Genomic DNA, 7,228 nt, shown 5'->3' on the forward strand with positions numbered 1-7,228 from the left:
GATTTTTTGTCTTTATTTAATATTACTTTTGTGAAACTCTTACTTATATTCAAGTATAAAATATTCTTTTTATTAAAATTATTGTATTTATAATTTTAACTTATTTGAACATACTTTATATGTGACATTTCTACATAGGGAAATGTCATCATCACTCAATCATGTCACCTTGACTTTAAGAGTGTGTTTACTTTACTGTTTAAAAGAAAAAAACTTCCACAGAAGCTACAATACATATTTCATAATAATAGTAATACGTTTCATTTGTACAACACTTTTCAATGGTTGTGGACAGCAAAGTGCTACATGCTACAGTGTAAAAAAACGTACAATACACAGTTTATATCCAATCCAATCCAATTTTATTTGTAAAGTACTTTAACACAACCACAGTGGACCAAACTGCCGTATAGAAGAGTAAATAAAAGACATAATAAATAAAAGGCATAACAGCTCATATGAGGTATATTATACATATAAAATACAAATAAATAAATTAAAATTAAATTAAATTAATTAATATGTAGATAAAGTATATGTATCTTATGTGAATTATTCTTTTATTATTATTATTCTATCATTACTACTACTATTATTATTATTATCCATCACTTCCTTAGTAAAGACCGCCTCCTAGTGGTTCAATTAAAACTTGCATCTTAATTTGAAGTGGGCGGGGGCTCGTGCCCGCTGTGGCCCCTCCCTTGCATAGTGCGGACCGTGACGTAGGCGTTCGAGGGTAGCAACAGTTGCCTCGAGACCCCGTCGCGCCATAGTGACTGTAGCCGTGGAGACAGTTACTTACCAACGGGCGCAACACTCACAGCAACAGCAGCAGCAGCATCTGGAGGTCACCGTGGGAGAGTGGGGGAAAAGAGAGCAGAGCCAGGGCACAACTTTTCTCAAGGCAAAGGTGACTATATCCTTATAGTATTTTAAAAATAAATTAATCTAAACGTGGAGAGGAGAGTACTCTGGGAGCGTTGCTACTTAGGCAGTCTTGGTTATTTTCCACAACATAACTTTCCCTTCTTTTTTGTGGCATCCGCCCCTAAAGTTGAGAGAAACGGCTTTCCACTTTTCATTTTAACTGCTGTTAATAATAATAATAGCTTTGTACAAGCCCGCTGTCAGTTTAGGGGGAGAAAAAAATCTTTATTTATTTTTGCTACACTTTATTGTACGATCGTGTTCATGTTAATCCTACTCTTAAATATGATTCACCATCACTGTACACTTGTTGCTATGCTCCCTCCGTGGAGATGTGTGGACGCGCTTTTTAAAGCTCGATCCCAGCCAGGATGGATGTGCTGCTGCGGGACTGAGGCTAGCCGTCAAGCTCCGCTCAAAGCTCCGGCTAATGCTAATTCAGACAGCAACAGCGATGAGTGCAAGTCTAGTTGTGAGTTTGTCATGTTGTTCACGGCTGCTCTGTCTTGTTTGTCACGATATGGACTAACTTTTTAGCTTCGTGGTGTGTTTATTTATCTTATTTGTATCGCGTTTTTTGTTTGAAAAGCAGGTGGCAGCGTTTAGTGTAGCAAGCTAACGTTAGCAACTAGTTGCTGGAGGCTCAGGACTGAAACTGACTTGGGTTAGGATTGAGAGTATAGAAACTCAACAGGAGAAGAGGATAACTTTCTTTTTTTTTTTTACACCTCACAAATCGAGCCTTAAAATAAGCTTACAACAATAGTCGAAGCACGATTATATGAACGTAGACACTCACTCGTTTCCACGTAGCCTCCCCGTGGTCTTCACATCAGGAACACAGTGGACTTAAATCACTTACTGTATTATATTTGCTATCATCTAAAACCGGAGCATAGTTCTTTGCTTTCTTAAAGTTGCAAAGTTGTGGGCTTTGAATATCTGGGGATGTTATACAGCTAGGTGGTGCTACGATGGTGCCTCTTCATAGTACTCGGTTTTGTTTTTACAGTCTTGGAAAAGAGATTCATTGTGTAAAAGTTAAAGAGGCTATGTGTTTCAAGAAGTAGGCAGCAATTATAGTAGGCTTATACACTTAGTAGTCTGTTTTGTAACTAATTTCATCACAAGGAGTTTATTTTTCTGTTTATTTTTGGTGCTAAACTGTCTTAATTTTTTACTGATGCTATATCTGATGCCTTTTAACAGAGCTGTTATCAATTTGTTTCCTAATAGCCATGTTGTTCACAGTCTTACTGCCTCAATTGTTCATCTGGCAGGTCTCATTTTGGGTCGCTCTTGACCTCTCTGCAGAGTCGAAGGCTCATATCAATCTGAGCCATATAGCAATAATAAGAAACCCAGGAAAACTATACCCCCCATGAGTTTAAATCCCCCACTCTTTCATTAGTTTTACAGTGTGGTTTGTGGCTGCTTTCCACCCCTCCCCCCTTTTGCATACCTTTTAATCTCCTTTTGGGATTTTTGTGTGTTTTTGTCTCTTGAGATAGATTCATTTCTAATGAACTATCTTCTCAGAGACAGCTGTCAGGTGCTCGGTCATTTGTGATGTTGTTTGCTATCGAAGCATCAGGAGGAATCTTTGCAGCATGAAAAATGTGTCTAATTAATGCCCTCTCTGCATGTTTTTTTTAACGAATTGGGTTTAAACTTTCAAATGTGCGTTATTTCCCTAAAGTATTCATCTTCTAAAGGAGCAAAGATTATTAATGCGGTCTAATATGTACTTTCTTTTAGTTTTAAAGGTGTTACGAAGCAGGTCTGAGCATGCTTATATTAATCATAATCTGCACAATATATTAAAATGTCAGACTTTTCCTCTCCTGCTGTTTTTACTCCCTCACTTTTTTTGGCTCGGGTGTGCATGGAGGATGAATTGAATGCACATCAGCAAACGACTCCGCCTGTTTTTGAAGTAGGTGTCAAAGAGAAGAAGAAAAAAAAAACGTAACTTTTGATTGGTCGGACGAGCCCTCTTCAGCTACAAAGAAAAATAAAGAAATGAAAATGCGCTTGAAAAACTCTGTGTAACCCCCCTCCACCACCAACCAACCCCACCCCCCAATTTGAGCGTGACAATGTTATGTTTACATGGCAACTTGATACACAAATACACCCAAAGTCATGGAAAGAAAAAAAAGGGGGGGATGGAATGGGCCAATGGGGGTGGGTGGTGGAGGAGGAGAGGTGAAATGTTATTCTTTTAAAAAGTCAGTGTTTTTAATCAGGTTATTTTCATCTCTCTCCTCTCTCTTTGTGGTAAAAAAAAGTGCTGCATAGCTCTGGCTTGCAGAGGCAGGCCAGAAAGAGAAAAAGGAGTTTTTATTAAGGAGAAATTAAACAAAGTGGAGAGCAGCTGGTGGTCGGTCGGTGGTGAGGTTAACGTATTTCATCGCAATTTTATGTAAGAAATCTCTCAACTTGGCTCATAAAGTTAGAAAAAAGGGGTTAAAGGGAATGTATTTAAGTATTTCGAGCAGCTTTGTTTTAGGTTATATGACATTTAATCACTTTAATCTACAACATAACATAGTAATACTAAATGAACGTGTTGTAAAGTGCTGCAGTGACCAAACTGTGACCCGCCTGTATTGGCACAGCCTGCATCTCTCTGATTGTGGTCATGCTTTGATCCATTTCAGGGATGAGTGCCACCGTTGCAGACAATTATACACCTTTATTTTATTTTATTTTTTTAAGGCTTAATAATCCCTCTATCTTCTCTTCTCTTTTTCTTTTTAAAGCATCTCTAGAGTTGCTGCTGGTATGATTGTGTGTAGCAGTGTTCACCATTACGTTGTGCCATTTTGAGTGTTTAATGGACCCGTGTGTGTGTGTGTGTGTGTGTGTGTGTGTGTGTGTGTGTGTGTGTGTGTGTGTGTGTGTGTGTGTGTGTGTGTGTGTGTGTGTGTGTGTGTGTGTGTGGTACAGTTTAGCTATCAATAGGACAGCTGCAGCGGTCTCTTGGGCAGCGGGGTGACCTGACACAGCTTTTGGTCACATGTTTTGTGAGTGTGTGCATACATGAGTGTGCGTGTGTGTATATATATGTGTGTGTGTTTGCTCGTGCTGTATTTAGCTTATCTTGATGAGGCCCACTGCTGCCCTCGGGGAGAAGTTCCCAATCCAATCGCCAACTACAGATATAGACACGGACACCAGTCACTACCATCAGTTGTTCACATATAGAGCTTCATTTACCCCCTGCTGTGTGCACATGATTTGTTGTTGCCACTGATATTAACATTAACATAGTTTTAATAGTTTTTTATCACATAGCTGCAGTCAAAAAGGCATGTCAGGAAATCACAGAGCAGAGAGGAGCAGAAGAAGAAGAACTGAGAGGAGGAGGAATAAAGAAGAAGAAGAATGCCTTGTGGGGCTTGTTAAGTGGAAATTAATAGTGTCATTTGTACACATGAACAACGTCTCCGTCTTCATAATCTCGGGCTGCTTTTTTATCATTTATAAGAATCTGTTGAAAGGAAAATAGTTTTAATTAATAAGAGTTCCTCCTCCTCCTCCTCCACGTCTGTCACATCAAGTCGGCTTACGCTGCTAGGATACAAAGAAATACACCTTGTCATCTATCCATATACACCCCCACCACCCTCCTCCTCCAAAATAAAATACACTACTGCTGATTGGCTCTCGTGCAGCAGCGGCAACAAGTCGAAACTGGTCGAGAGATGAAATGTTGTTTTTTTTTCTCTCGGTTTTCTGCGTGGTGTCGTCAGGAGCATTCTTCACATTCCACCTGTTTGTATCGTAGCTACACGACCACTAATTAAATTTCCTGCCACAAACAGACAGACAAGGCACTGACATTTGCATTACAATGACAGACTACCCCTCCCCTCCCTTCTCCCCTCTCCTCTCTCACTCTCTCTCTCTTTCTCTCTCTCTCTCTTCTTTCAGGCACTAGTAGATAGTAGCCCTACTCCTCCTCCTCATCTTCTTCTCACTTTTCCTTTCTTTTTGTAGAGTTTTAAGCTAGTTTGTTAAGAGATGTTTAAATTAAAAACAATAAAGGGGGTTATGTAAGTGTAAAAGTATAAAAGCAGCTACTAAGTAACCACCAGCCTTCAGTCGGGTTAGATTTGGACGCATTTTGCTAAAGAGGTCAGACCCAGACAAGTATTTTTTAATGAGGAGACTTGGTCGGGAACAATAGGAGAAGACGCCGTCATTGTCGCACAGTTTCAAATAAAAAAAGAAAAGTGGATGTTTCTTTTTCTTTTTTATACAGTGCAGCCCTCAGATCTCATTCCTCCCACTCTTTAAGCTTCAAAAGAGAGTAAATGTTAATGTTGCAGTGTTCAATACTGAGGAGGGTTTATAAAAGCAGCGGTGGTATGCTTATTATTATTTTTTGTGTGTAAGCATTGAATAGTGTAAGTAGCAGATCTGGAAAGAAAGTGGGGAAAGTTTGAATTTTTAGACATTAAAACAAACTGGAAACTAAATTTAAAATGCTTGTCTTAATGTGAATTTCCATGCAGGAAATAAACTTGTCAGATAATCTCGTAATTTGATGTTAAATCTTCTGCAAACAACACTGAGTGATCGGTGAATGAGTTTATGAATGCTGCTCGGATTATGCAATACATAATTTTTTTAGTTTTAGAAGCATATCGTGCCCTGAATCTGGCTCCCTTCGACCACAGAGGAGATGATGATGATTCAAAAACCCTCCAGACGTCGTTTCGGCAAATGTTTTGTGCAGAAATCATTAGTTCAGTAGCAAATTTGTGGACTCTCAATCTAATTAAGTCCACTTCATTTGTGGCCGGCTGTAACAGCTGCTAAGACGGAGTTGGGCTCTAAGTAACACCACTTAGTTTTAATGCGAAAGAGTGAATTTAATGCTTGTATGACTAAAAATATGCTTAAACACATTGAGGTAAACACAATAACCCTCACATACTGTTCATATTCTCACAATTAGTCTCAATAACAAACTTCTGAACCACATATCATTCATAAATGCCCCGTCAGTCTGAAGCTGTCAGAGAGCATAAAGAGTTCATTTTTAATTTTTTATATAGTTTTTATGAGAAAAATGTACATAAAAAAAGACTATATAATGGTCCAATGTTTCATAAAATAGGACAAACTATGTCAACAAATGATATTAAATGTGAAGAATGAACATTCTTGACATTTTGGGTAAATCGAATATATTTCCTTATTTGTATGTTAAGTTCATCAAATTTCATACTTAAAGAAAAAAAAAGGGTCAAATTTGAACCTGAACAGTATGCAAGGGTTTAATGACTTAGTTGTGAGTCTTGTGTGAATGGCATTAGTCTAGTATTTTTGTGCAATATTCAGATATAAACTGTTAAATGTTTTTTAATATCAAGTGTCCTGCATTAAGTTTGTGTGTGAAACGGGTATTAAACACTTTAATTCTCAGGTTGATTGTTAGGACTCAGCATGGCACCGTATTTACAGCACCAACAACAGACTCTTGGATCCGTCCCCAATTTTAAAGTATAAACCAGTGAGTCATTGTTTGTATAAAGCGGCGCCTCGTAAAAAGCTGTACTGTACATACAGGAAAATGATCCTCGTATCTGTGTGGTAGGCAACGCTCGCCAAGAAGGAAGACGACTCCTCCACAGTGCAACGTAATCCTTATCTGAGATTCATAGGTCAAGATAGACGCAGCACCACCGCTGCCAGTATCTGAGGTCATCTGTGGAGAATGTGGATCTCTCTCCTGGGAAATAAAACTCCCAGGTCTCACAGGTCGGAAACACACCTGTTTTAAAGAGAGCAAGCGAGCGTCTCTCTCTCTCTCTACGTTCTCGAGTGTTGTTTTACTTCCACAAGGAGACGATGTAAGTCTGGGCGAGGCTCAAGTGTTTGGATACTTAATCACTCCAAAAGTTGACAGTCTTGATGATTAGTTTTGATTTAACTACGTCACTTTGAGAAGAAACGGCAACGTTACCTCGAGGCAAGTCGGTTCTTCATTGTGGGTGTCTGATAATTAGCGGGATATGTCTCATAAAACTTGTTAAAAGATTTCAATTAAATTAGCAGGAAGCGCACAACGCGACAGTCGGGATAGTCAGGAATCACTGAGGGTAGAAAATAAAGAAAATATATATATTTAATTCTAACAAGCTCAATATTTTATCATAAAAGTGGTGCTTTAAATCACTCATTTTGAGGATTGTGAAGCCTTGGCAGGTGTAACAAATGAAGAAAACAGATATTATGTAATGTAACTGTTGACATTTCCTCTCCTGTTCTTCGTCGTCTCCAC

General features: G+C 38.7%; 1 protein-coding gene across 4 annotated transcripts in view; it reads left to right on the plus strand.

The window, feature by feature from the left end:
* Positions 1-800: 800 nt before the first annotated feature.
* Positions 801-7,228, plus strand: part of rfx2 (regulatory factor X, 2 (influences HLA class II expression)) — a 29,168-nt gene continuing 22,740 nt past the window's right edge. For 3 of the 4 annotated variants that reach the window (XM_062423524.1, XM_062423526.1, XM_062423528.1), the window contains exon 1: positions 801-913. The gene's annotated coding sequence lies outside the window, so the exon portion shown is untranslated. Of the gene's footprint in view, positions 914-1,321; positions 1,403-7,228 lie in introns of those variants that run through there. The other variant, XM_062423525.1, reaches the window with a different exon arrangement.

This window comes from Scomber scombrus, chromosome 8, assembly GCF_963691925.1.
Source record: "Scomber scombrus chromosome 8, fScoSco1.1, whole genome shotgun sequence".
NCBI lineage: Eukaryota > Metazoa > Chordata > Actinopteri > Scombriformes > Scombridae > Scomber > Scomber scombrus.